This window comes from Anopheles ziemanni, chromosome 3 (genome assembly GCF_943734765.1).
Source record: "Anopheles ziemanni chromosome 3, idAnoZiCoDA_A2_x.2, whole genome shotgun sequence".
Lineage (NCBI taxonomy): Eukaryota > Metazoa > Arthropoda > Insecta > Diptera > Culicidae > Anopheles > Anopheles ziemanni.
In genome coordinates, this window is record NC_080706.1 from 47,369,323 (window position 1) to 47,383,222 (window position 13,900).

The following is a 13,900-nucleotide window of genomic DNA, read 5'->3' on the forward strand; positions in this document are numbered from 1 at the left end:
AACGCGGAGTGATTGGGTCAAGAGGAGAGACCGTGTGTAAACCGCACCTTGCTTTGACTGGTCGGAACGGAATCGATTAAGTTCATACAAAGTGTTACTCTTATGCAACTGAATTCTCTAGTATATGGCTTAAAGCATTTTTCTACAATTAGCTTGTTTGTGTCGGACAAAAAGCCCCAAACATCGAACGAAAGAAAAACATTCCTGTCTGCTGCGTACCGGTTTTCGTAAATTCAGTTCAATTAAGACGACTCGTATCTAGGTGATGGTATAAAATAAATCCCTTTTTGCCACATACTTGTCTTGAGACCCCCAAGAAAGACGTCAGCAGATAAATCCACCTCAGAGACGTCGACCTGCAGTCATTGATAAGATTAACAACATATCGGCACCTTTTCAATGATAAAGCAAGATATTGTGTTTTAACGTTTGATTGATTTAGGACGCCCGGTAAATCCAATCGGAAACGGTAGCGGCGCCATAAACCTCTGCGATAATTCAAGTCATTCTTGTATTCATATTTCTTAACCATGGTTACATGCAGCAATTGAGATGAGACTCGAGCGGTTCAAGATTCAGATAGAGCAGATAAATCAAAGGGATGATCTTCATTCTACTTAAATAATCAAAGAGAGGAAGCTTTTGTATAAGAAATTTTACCCAATCAATCTTTCATTCATTATTTTTGCTATTTTATTTGATCTGCTGCAAGTATTTATGACACACGAAAGGATCATAAATAATATATGGTATAACCTTTCAAACATTTCAAACATTTATTAAAACCCTTCAAACATTTATTCCACATGTTTTTCACTTGTCAATTTGCTAATGGACAATCACTTGTTAATTGACTAAAACATAAAAAAAAGAGTTGTTCAGTTTCTTTCATCAGGGGTTTCATCAAAGTAGCCCAAAGTAATACTCTGAGGGAGGCGCATGGTCGTTCACACTGACCTAACCTAACCTTATTTGATTTCTATCCCCAAAACATGCACTAAACAATTTCAAACATTTAGAATGTACCAATAATAATATTTGACGATCATAAAAGTGTCCTTCGCCTTCGTTTTGCCATGTGCTGATTCAGTTCGGTCCTTACAACCGCAATGTTTAGGTGCCCAATGCTACAAAAAGATATAAAGAACAGTTTAATTATCCCAAATTTGTAAAAAAGAACAAGTCTGCTTTCTTTAGTTTAGTAGTTTACATTAATATGAAACACTTATGAATTATTATAATTTCATCATCGGCTGTTCGCAACATTTGGATTCGACTTCAGCCATGAATGATTTTTGGTTTTTTTTTTAATTTCTTTGATCCAAAACGGTCCTTACAAGAAGTCGCTGAACGTATTCACATCAAATGGTGTTTATATACACGATAACGAGACATGAATCCGTAGCACTGCCTTACCGCAACGATTATTCAAGTGCACCGTATGTCGGTTGTCGTGACTGTTGAGCCCCATCCGTTCTTTTCAAACACAACTGTTGCACCTTGTCCAATTTTCTACAGTTTTATTTCTGTTTACCTCAAGTAATCCTCCATCGATCACTTCTCTTTACGACACATACCACAAGACTGACGAGCCCAAGTGGGGCTCGCGTGTTCCTAATCCTTCTCTTTCCTTCTCGCTTCTCTCGCTAATTCGCCTTATTCGAATTTTCTGACACTCTGCTTTTCGCCTGATTTTGAATTTGAACTCGTTTGCGATCTTGCCTGATATGCATGCCGTTGGGGCGTACTATGATTCCATTACGCTCTGCCTTCTTTTTACTTTTACTATTCCTTATCTTTCTGTTACCCTATACTCGATCCCTACATCTTTCCCCTTTTCTACTCTCCTTACTGAGACTCTGAGGTGTCTCTAACGTCCATCACATATGTTATTTCAAGCTCTGATTTTTAGTTAGTACAGTATTGAATCTTTGAACCTTTCTGTTTCTTTGGGGTTTTTCATGTGTAGCATGATCTTATCTTGATTCTACCTCTCTATGTTCCATCTCGTCTTTCGATACTGCGCTGTATTCCCGGCAAACTTTACGTTTTACGTCGTTTATGGTCCTTGTCAGCCTAGTGGCCGCCTCATTTACGATCACAACATTTGCACCTTCTCTTGTTAGAACCTTATACTCGTCCCTAGAAAATCCTGGGTCGGTCTTGCTTTTCCGAGGGATAGCTACCCCCACTCTATTTCCGACTCTAATGTCGCTTTTTTCGCTCCCCGATGTTTGTCGGCGAACTTTTCGATTGTAGTTTTGCTACTGTGTCGTCCTCGCGTACGGCGGTGCGGTCTAGAGCTGTGTTGTCGTCCCACAAGCTTGGAAACGTTCCACGATAACGCCATCCCACGAGTAGCTCAAAGGGTGTACGTTGTCATCCATAGCTTCTCTCCAGCCTCGTCCTTCACGTTTTGCTGCTGCTACAGCCTTTACTCCTTTTTGCCTCCCAATGTTCCACAAATTCTGTGCTTTGGAACAGTGGTCCGTTGTCACTTTGTAATATGAGAGGTAACCCCCCAACTGAAAAAAAAATTGCAAAGGGCCGAATTAGTACTTTTAGCATCTGTTTGTCGCATTTCGACGATCTAGGAATATCGTGAATACGTATCCACACTCAGCAGAAAATCGCCTATTCAGCAGCCTCCAAGATTTCTACGATGCGCAGCTTCCAGCGCTGTTCTACATAGGGTATTGGGTAGAACTACCCGATCCTCCTTGAATACAAGTGGCCCCAGAGTTCTCAGGTTTTTTGATTCTGCTTCGTATCGACGAATGTCCTTGGTCCACTTCTCATCTCTAATTGCTGCTCTAACGCTGCTAACTTCCTCGTCCAATTCAAAGGCAGTCCCTCATGTCTCCTGCGTCTAGCGAATACGACAGGTGTTTTTCGTTGTCTTCGTCGAACGGGTCTTCCATGTTAAACTGATATGGGAGCAGGCGCAGTGCCTAAGCTTCTGCTCGGGTTGTAGCTCTTCTGCTCATTCGTTGCGTTCCTTGGAAAATAAATTCAATAGCTTCAGAATCTGTCCTGATAGTAAAAGCATTGTTAAGTAAATAAAACGATAACCTCTCCACACTCCACACGATTGTCGGTGCTTCTTTTTGAGGATGTGGGTACCGTTGCTCGGTTGGCGTGAGTGCCTTAGATGCACATGCTATTATGCGTGGTCTTCCACTGCTGACGAATTAGGCCAGAACTGCTCCAAGTCCTATGGGGGATGCGTATGCGTACAGTTCCGTTTAGTTCTTATAATCGAAGTAGCCTAGTCTCGTGATAGCCTTCGGCGTCTCGTTTTTCAAATAAAGGACTTCATCTTCCTCCTCCTCCGTCAAGTAGAAGCACTTTGATTTTGCTAGTGTTCTTAGTCTTACTGTCTTCTCGGCTCCGATGGGTATAAACCGCTCCGTAAAGTTCATCGGACCAAGAAAACTTTTTACTTCTGACAGTGTCTCCGGTCTACGGGCACCCTCGATCGCTTTCCGTTTGTCATCTTCAACCCTCCAACCGTTCTCGGAGAGGTTGAACCCAAGAAATTTTACTGAATTTGCCCCGAATGTGCACGTCGTATTATTGAGATGCACGTTGTGCTCGCGCAGCCGCTTGAGTACTACTCTGAGGTTGTTATCGTGGTCATCCTTTGTACTTCCATAAACCATTATGTCGTCTAAGTAGTTTAGAGTACCTGAGCAGCCCTCTAAGATTACTTTTGTAGAATCTCTTGGGATATGTCCGGTGAGTTGCAGAGACCAAACGGTAGTCTTTTAAATCTGTAAGTTCCGTTCCCGGCGAAGAAATTAGTTAAGTGCCGGCAATCTTCGTGTAGCTCCACGTGAAAGGACGCGCTAGTTAGGTCGATAGTCGAATACCACGATGTTCTGTTGAGCTTTGCCAGGATAGCTTCCGGTGGAGTCATCTTAAACGGTGTTCTTATAATGCTCTTATTAGGATCTCTCAGGTCTACGACGAGCCGAATGTCTGTTTTTCCTTTGGGAACAACTAAGAGTGATGAACTAACGAACCGATCCATTTCACCAGTTACGCGTTCTGTAATCTTGGCGGATAATAGATCATTAAGTCGTTTTTCTGTCTCATCTCTGAATGATGGTGGGACGCTTGTGAAGACGTTCCGTGACGGAGATAATTCTTTGTCATATGTTAACATTACCGGAGCCACATTGAACTTGGGGAAGACTTTAAGCATCGCAAGGATCTCTCCTGGAAACAGCGCGTCGAAAAGTCTTCTTTGAACACTTATACAGTGACGCCAGTGCCTAGTTGAAGCATACTATATCTTATCGCCGTGCTTCTACTTAGTAGTGCTTTTGCCTTCGGAACGACGTAGAGTTTTTCCACCAGGTGCGGCCGGTCCTCGGAAATATACAGTTCGGCTCGAACTGGACGAAGGATCCAAAAACTGGTATTTCGACGAAGGATCCAAAAACTGGTATTTCACTTTGTATCCCGTGTGCTTTTAGTGGCCTATCTGCACCCTCCTTCCGATCAAAAATCACATTGTTCCCGAAGTCGCTCTGTATAATGAGGTCGAAGCTGTTCTCGTCAATTGTGTTAACGTCCGCCCCAGAATCGATCAGGAAGTTGACCGGTACACCGACCACGTAGCCGACAATATTGCCTTCATTATGTTAACCTCGCTTTTCATTTCCTCCACCGTACCGTCGACTGTTAATGCTGTGATCTTCTGCGCCTTCAAGGGCACGGGAAATTCTTCTTCTTCTTCTGCCACATTGATGGACGTGAGGATCCCCCTTTATATTGGCTGCCATCCTCTTGCCTGGTCCAATAGTTGGGGCGGTAGGATGGGTTCCCGCGTTGCCATCCTCCTGGCCGTGAAGTGCTCGCTGGTCTATGAGCATACGACTCCGCCGTTTTATAGTTTTCTGACACTTCCTGCTTTTTATTGTCTATTCCTGCTTCTACCGTCTCCATACGCACAAAATCTAGATGTCTTCCTTGTGTCACGATTTTTCAAATCATTTCCAAGCAGATCCGCCGTATCGAACAGTCTTCCCGCTATTTCCAGAACCGAGCGTCTGATCATAGCTTGCACTAGTTCTTCCGTTTTCTGGTCTTCAGAAAGTCCACACAATGTAGCTTAGGTCTCTAGTCTCATAAACAGTCCGCGAAGGATTCCTTCTCTGTCATCTTCTTTTCTGTCCGTCTTAATCATTCCTTTTTCTTTTCGCACACACTTCCGAAACATTCACTCAAACTTTCCATTACGGCTTGATAAACGTCCTTCCCACTTTGTTGTGTGCGGTTTTCCTGCACTTCGATAACGTTATGTAGATAACTACCGGCAAACACCTTCAGCCCTAGAAGTTTCATTGCAGCGTCTGTTTCCCGTTTGCACGACAGCTATGCGTTCATACTGGTTACGGAACCGTATCCACTCGGCCATGTGCTGGTTACTCGGCAAGTCCTCCGAAAATGGTTTTAAGGGCCAAGCTCCGTCAAGGAAGTCTCCCTTTCAAGCGGACGGTTCCCCCCTTTTCTACTTTTCTTCCGGAATTCTCTGGTTCGTCAGTATCCTCAACCGTCCACCCCCGGCTCATCTTTACACTTTTTCCTTCGCGCGGGGTTCGTAGTGGTTTAGACATCTTCGCTCGTTTAACTTCGCTTTGCTACTGACAACAGGCAGCGACCGCGGTATCAGTTATTTCGCGCCACGACTAGTCTCCCCTCGCTTTCCCCACACTCGTTGAGTGGTTTCAGGAGCATTACCGATTTCGGCACTGTACGCTCCAGTTTGGTGGGTCATTTTAAGCAATACCATCAACGCTGCCGTAGTCGGTGCAGGGTTGCTAGTAGCCCAGGAGCAGGTGCTCACTTCCACCATGTTACGTTTTTCCATTCCATTTTCCTGAAGTAGAGCGGCGGACAGCTGGCTATTGTTTGAGAGTATCAATGCCAACAATTGTGTAGTAATCCATAGATCATCGATTTGACTCCGGTTTGAAGGATGGCTACTTCTTTGTCATCGCGGGCCGTACCCGTTCGATTGCAAGTGTCGATCCTTTTCTTTTTTTCTTCTTCTTATTCTTTCACACATTTTTGATAGCCTTAGTGTGCTGCCGTTTCGACGTTCGTAGGTTCATCCGACGGGTGCGCAGTTTTCATGTCGTGTTATTCCATCCTCGTTCTTTCCTGTGCTTTTCTCCCTGTTCCGCTTTGCTTGTGGTGTATCCGCAACAAAATTTATTCTTTTGTCAACGCAAAGTCTGTATTAACACGCTGGCAGCTGCCCTCTTCCTCTCTTCCATTCTGTTCCTTCACTCAGCAGTGATAACGCCACACGCCGACAGATTGTATCGCCGTTGGAATTCTTCAATTTCAATTCAAAAAACGATTCCCTTGGCTAGCGGGCATGAACTTAAGTACTGATATACAACGATTTTTTAGGGATTGACTACTTGCTTCTATCTCCGAGTACTGGTTCCATAAGCTTCTATATAATACATTTTCATGATCAGACCAATCTTACCCGCACAGGGGTGTCTCCATACCCTTTCGAGTATTACATTTACGTTTTAAGGCCAATAGTACCCTCACAGGGGTGTCTCCATACCCATTCGAGTATTACATTTACGTTATAAAGCCAATAGTACCCTCACAGGGGTGTCTCCATACCCATTCGAGTATTACATTTACGTTATAAGGCCAATAGTACCCTCACAGGGGTGTCTCCATACCCATTCGAGTATTACATTTACAAGTACTAATATACAACGATTTTTTAGGGATTGACTACTTGCTTCTATCTCCGAGTACTGGTTCCATAAGCTTCTATATAATACATTTTCATGATCAGACCAATCTTACCCGCACAGGGGTGTCTCCATACCCTTTCGAGTATTACATTTACGTTTTAAGGCCAATAGTACCCTCACAGGGGTGTCTCCATACCCATTCGAGTATTACATTTACGTTATAAGGCCAATAGTACCCTCACAGGGGTGTCTCCATACCCATTCGAGTATTACATTTACGTTATAAAGCCAATAGTACCCTCACAGGGGTGTCTCCATACCCATTCGAGTATTACATTTACGTTATAAGGCCAATAGTACCCTCACAGGGGTGTCTCCAGACCCATTCGAGTATTACATTTACGTTATAAGGCCAATAGTACCCTCACAGGGGTGTCTCCATACCCATTCGAGTATTACATTTACGTTATAAAGCCAATAGTACCCTCACAGGGGTGTCTCCATACCCATTCGAGTATTACATTCACGTTATAAGGCCAATAGTACCCTCACAGGGGTGTCTCCATACCCTTTCGAGTATTACATTTAGGTTATAAGGCCAATAGTACCCTCACAGGGGTGTCTCCATACCCTTTCGAGTATTACATTTACGTTATAAGGCCAATAGTACCCTCACAGGGGTGTCTCCATACCCATTCGAGTATTACATTTACGTTATAAGGCCAATAGTACCCTCACAGGGGTGTCTCCATACCCATTCGAGTATTACATTTACGTTATAAGGCCAATAGTACCCTCACAGGGGTGTCTCCATACTCATTCGAGCATTGCATTTACGTTATAAGGCCAGCAGTACCCTCACAGGGGTGTCTCCATACCCATTCGAGTATTACATTTACATCATCAAGCCGATTAGTACGGAATAATCATTCATAATCTTGCTGTCGCTTAGTTGAACGAAACGCGCCTTTCTTAGCCCACATATCTTTGTTTCGGAACTAAACACTAATGATTTCGGGTCCTTCCTGGCGCCCATGCGCTTTACATTGAGTGTATAAGGAAGGCTGCGTATGGCACCAGAGAGCGTGCGCAGGAATCGCTTAATCGTCGCCGCTGCTTCCCTAGGGTACACTCACACACACAACACATGCTATTATGCGTGGTCTTCCGCTGCTTCCCTAGGGTGCACTCACACACACAATTCCCAGCCTGTTAGTCCCCTTAACTAAAGGTAATTCTAAGTAGCGATTCCTGAAGCAGCCGAAATTGTATATTTTACGAAATTGGAACAATATTGTTCGCTTACCGACATGCGCCATTGTCGTGACTGTTGAGCCCCATCCGTTCTTTTCAAACACAACTGTTGCACCTTGTCCAATTTTCTACAGTTTTATTTCTGTTTACCTCAAGTAATCCTCCATCGATCACTTCTCTTTACGACACATACCACAAGACTGACGAGCCCAAGTGGGGCTCGCGTGTTCCTAATCCTTCTCTTTCCTTCTCGCTTCTCTCGCTAATTCGCCTTATTCGAATTTTCTGACACTCTGCTTTTCGCCTGATTTTGAATTTGAACTCGTTTGCGATCTTGCCTGATATGCATGCCGTTGGGGCGTACTATGATTCCATTACGCTCTGCCTTCTTTTTACTTTTACTATTCCTTATCTTTCTGTTACCCTATACTCGATCCCTACATCGGTAAACGTGTTTTCCTCGCCGTGACCCTCAAACAACGTGTCTCGTGCATCCCGTTCCGCAAATCGACACAATTAGCACCTTCGTTATCGACCGGGCGAGCGCAACACATGCAAACGCAAACAAACGAACGAACGAGACCGAGCGCGGCCGGTGCATCGCAAAGTGCATCATGCTTCGGCATCACTCCCCCCGCGGCCGCCCTATCCACCCCACGCTGACGCGTTCGATGGTGCCTGTGCTTGTGTAGGTAACCCGGTTCGAATGTGTTCCACCCGGCGAGTGTCTTGCACTACCAGCTGCCCAGCATGCACTTCTGGTAGCCGTAGGGATGGCTGGTACCGTTCCCATCACATACACCAGGGCTCGTAGGTGGCGCCCGGTCGGTCACGGATTCCCTTCTGGGTGTGTGACCGCACGCACACTGCGATACGCCCGGCCGAAGGGTTTCGACAGTCCAAGGGTGCGTCCACGGGTCGGTTGGGGTGGAAAGCAGTGGCGGAGGAGGGGTGCGGAGAGAGATTGCAGTTCGCGCTCGCTCGAATGCATCCTCCTTTTACGTGATGGAAAATTCTACGTGCCTGGTAGGGCAGTATTGGAAGAGTGCCATTTCCCCGGGAGACAAAGAGCGATTTTGGAGGTGCGATTTTTATTAAAATATTTTTTAAATATTTTTTCTTCAACAGCATGCAGTTGACATATGTAGGATGCCTTCCTTTAAAACCAGATTGTACGAGAAAAACAAACGAGTAAGTTGTAATATAATTAAATATAATCATAGTTCATAGTCATAGCAATATTCAATTTTTCCAATCTGTTGAAATCGGTAACTGTTGTTCAGTTGAAATGGCTGAAAATATGGCTCCTTAATTGTTATAAAAGATTGGTGCGTTTTTTATTGAAAGGAAAATAGTTGAAATAAACATTTCATGCTTGTAATAAGTTTATATAAAATATTTCTGGTCCGGAGCAAAATAAAGGTACTAAAGCTAAGTAGTTTCAGTTAAACGTGTTTGTAGGATTAACAAATGCACCAACCTGATGGATGATTATGTTTAAAACCAAATAGCTTGAGTATTGTTCTTAAGTGAATATGTTTATTGAATACTATATAAGTTTTCGGGGATAAGCTCTTCATTTCCTATCACAAGAATAAAATAATCCTTATGGTTTTAGATAGACTGCAGGTTAGGGCAAAACATAAACATGATTCACATCTTGTTACTTTTAATTCAATTTATTTTTATACTTGAAGTATTTCCATGTATGAAAAGCTTATCTATTCTTCACGAAAACAAGTTAATGTTTACAAATGGCATAACATTAGTGGTAAATTATTTATACAATTTAAAATTATGGTACAATTTAAATTTTAAAATTATGCTAGTTATGCCTAAACACATCTGAGCAAAAATATTTAAATAAAAAGCAAAGCCACCCATTCTGTATTCCACACAATTTTAATGCAATTCGAATCGGTTGCCGGAGCTGCAGGAACTAACGAAGGTTGCGCATGGACGTTGGACAATCCCGTGTTCGGTTCGGGGTTTCGTTAATTTTGGGCGCTGGATTGGATTGCATTCCCATGTGACACAGCATCCTTGGTGGCGCGGTTTTGACGTTGCTCCATGGATACCTATTTTGACGCCTGCGTTCCCGGTGGCTCGTCTCGATCGGAAGACACACCTCACCGGACGTTCCAGGGCGAGACAGGGGCGAGACGCGAAGGTGGCCCAATCGGTTTGTCCGCGGGTTGTCAAGTAAAAAACAATCAATGCGTTTGGTTTCATAGGTGAAAATCTGTAAGTGTTGTCTCTTCCCCATCGATCGACCTCGTTGGTTCACACCGACATCAGGCGCCTCCATTAATGAGGGGTGGTTTTTATTTTCGGCGGTTAGAGTGTAACGGATGTTGCGCGGCGCTTTTTTTTTTAACGAAACTACTGCCTTGGTGCCAACAACAAGGGGCTGGAATTATCATTGCCGACCGAACGAATGGTTAAAAAGATGCTGCCAGGATGGCGATTAAGATAATGATAATTAAATAATTACCTACGACAGCGTCGGCAACGATAAATGCATCTCTTTGGCCACGGAAAACGACTCATTAGTTTCGTCGATTCACCGGCACCGATGCTCGGCAGGAGGCATAACTTTTAGGCGCACTGGCGCTCTTTTTATAATCGCTTTCGATCGCAGGACGAACACACAGAGGCGGAGAAATGCATCAGAGTGCCACGGGGACAACTGGTTACTGTTATGTGATACATATGATTTTAATTATCGCCCATTTGGAACGACGATCCCACGCGGGGGATGGTAATGTTCATTCGGGTTGCCTGTACATATGTGTGCGTGGGGGGAACGAGAGTAAACATGCGCGTTATTGAAATTTTGCTGTCCCTCTTGCGGGATGCAATAATAAATAAAATAGCACCAGGAATGCAACTGTGCCGGCTTGTTGCTTTACATAATGTGTGGAAGTGCGCATGCAAGTGCAGCATGTTTATCGTCGAATGAGGGTGCATCATTATTTATGTGCTTTTTCTTAGTTTGTTTTTTTCGTGCAGCTAGTAGGCGATGAGAACCTTTCGAATAAATGGAACATGCTAGAAGAGAGTTTCCAGCGGGCGATGCAATTTTTGTATAAGTTTGTGGATTTTGAAACATCCTAAATTGCTAATAATGGTATTCCACCTATGTAATAAAACACACTTAATCTTTGTTATAAAATTGTCTCCTAATCAATTAAAAAAAAAGTTCTTTTCAATACTTCCCAGATATAGGCAAGATTTGACATTGATGCCCATTACAATTTCCAATAAACCTGATGGGCATTCTATTTACTGACCAATTTTTGCGGTTTTACAATCATATCAGAGGGTAAACTGCTTTAATAGGAGGAAAAACAGTTCGCAGAGATCCAGAAATTCTATGTGAAAGTAGTCAGCAGGAAAATATTGAACTTGGGAATATAAAATATGTTTTAGTATTGATATTGATTGTTGAATAATCAGCAATTTAACGACATTTTCAAATAAATTTACCCAACTTGTTTTACCACCGTTTGTTACATCTCTTTGATCTTTTTGTTTTTCATGTTTATTGTCAAAATATTTAAAAAGGTGTCCAAACTTTTTACGTATGATGCACTTGAGATTTTCCCCAACACCACTCGAGACGGATTCTGTAAGTGTATGTGTGTACCCTTCTTTCTCTGTCGCACATCCATTCTTGCAATCCACATGCTGAATGGCCGGCCCAAATTCGAGCCGAACGCTAATTAATTTGTTTTATTCGTGCGCTCCTTATTATTCATCGGCAAGCGCGCGCGCATCGATGCAATCACTTCCCGCACGTTCGGCAATTTTCCCGGCGTTCCCGCGTATTTCCCCAGGCACGTGGGCTCATTGTTGGTAATGTGTCCTTTTTTTTACCGCCGATGCACGTTTTGTTCGATGTGCTACGGCGTTGTTTTCGATGTTGTATAATTGATTGCGGATTCGTGTTCCCGCCATGACTCACACACAGCACAGTGTTCCCGCGTCCGCGAATCGAATGATGCACATAATTGCACAGTTTTCGAGCGAGCTCCGGCCCCATGTAAGGGGTTTGCCCGCCCGGAATGCTGGGGTGATAATCACATCATATGGCGGGCGGATCGCGAAGGCACGCTACTTGCATGCGTTTCTGTTGACAACGACTTGGCCGGCTTCTTCGCGAGCACTTTTCTGCCGATGGGAGCGTTCATGGGTGTGCGGATGCGGTTGGTGGGCCCGGCGATGCACGCCGGTGCAACGATGCACGTCCGATGCGCACAGCGTAAATAGTAAGACCGTTGGCCGGAACAGATGGGTGGAGGAAGGTTCTCCACCGCGTTGGCCAGCCATGTTTCGTGTGGACAAGATTATCCCCTTCCCTTTGTTTGTCTTTTGGGGTGGATGTGTTTAAAAGACGTGTGGTGAGATTTTTTCCCAATCGCTCGCAATCCATAATTGCATTACCGATCGCCGGTGTTGGGAGAGATGATTTTTGCAAACCATCATAAGATGCTCCCGAATGCCGTCGGTTTGTCGTCAGTGAACAGGAGCACAGGATCGAAGGATATGCCAATCAAGGGTGTTTGGAGGTCCCCGATGATAAAATGCAGTATGTTTTTAGCAAGGGAAACATTTTCAACGATGGGATAATTAAAATTGTCGTTTTGAACTCATTCGATTTGAGTTTATTTCAAATTACAATTAGTTTGTTCGAATTCTTGTTTATATATAGTGTAAATCACTAAAGAGTAGTAAGATTTATAAAAAATATTTTATATTAGATCGACTACTGTTTTACAGAAATTTAATTTTGTATCATTACCGACAAGATCTATAGATTTTGCTATGCACTGCTAACAATTTCTCGATGTCTTCAAATTAATGCAATGAGATTTACATTTTATATTAAATTGTGATTTAATACAATATTAGTTTTTAGACCCGATTGGATAGCTCCCTTGACGAAATGGGCAATGCGCATGAGTCCGACTGTAGATTCAAGGCATGGCTCTTTTTTGGCATGCCATTCGAAGGGGCTGGGTTGAGTGTTACCAGCGCGGGCGCGGCATCATCGGAGCTAATTTCCGCATCCCAAAAGGTCCAACCGTTTTTGGGTGACCTTTTGGAAACCTTTTCGGCCAGACGCACACCGCTCGGATGGCATGAGCATCCCCCATGTAGGTCCCTGTTTGGGGAGCCGTGAGCAAGCAGTCCCAACGAAAATTTCACTCCCCTACCTCGTATTCGATCAGGCTGCCAGCAGCGATAGGAGCAACACGTACATTCGCGCCCGATTGCGTGTGTTCGTGGACCGGTGTGGTGGTACTGGTAGGGCGTACCTCCCTTCCCTGCTCTCGCCCTCGTTGTAGTAGACAAGCCACCCTATCTTTCGTCGGTTTTTCTACGTTCAGCACAGTGAACACGATCTGGGGAGTGAACGAGGCGGGACACTCGAGTGCTCGGGAATCAAGCGACCGATGAACGAGTTGGGGGTGAGTTGGCGTTCGTTTTCATCGCTCCCGCTCTCTAGTGGTTCCGTGGAAGGGTGGCCGCCTTTGTTTCAACCATTTAGGGACTGCGTTTGCGCCCCTTGTTAGGGGAGTGTGTTTCAGTATGTATCGCATGGGCATCATACATATGCTATCTGATACGGGAATAACCTTTACCTGTGCAACCAAAGTTACCTACGTAAACGTTTAACCCGGGTAGCCCATACATTTTGTATGGGAGATTCCGATTTTCTGTACTTCAGACCAAATACCCTTTTATTGAGATGTCCGATTGATTTGAAATTTTTAAAGAAGATACTTGAGGGTGTTTCCGAAATATTGTATATGAGTAATAATTTTAATTTTACCGCCAACAACGCTCGTAGAGAGTAGGTTTGTTGTAAATTTTATCTTATATTTTCAAATAATGTTACTACACCT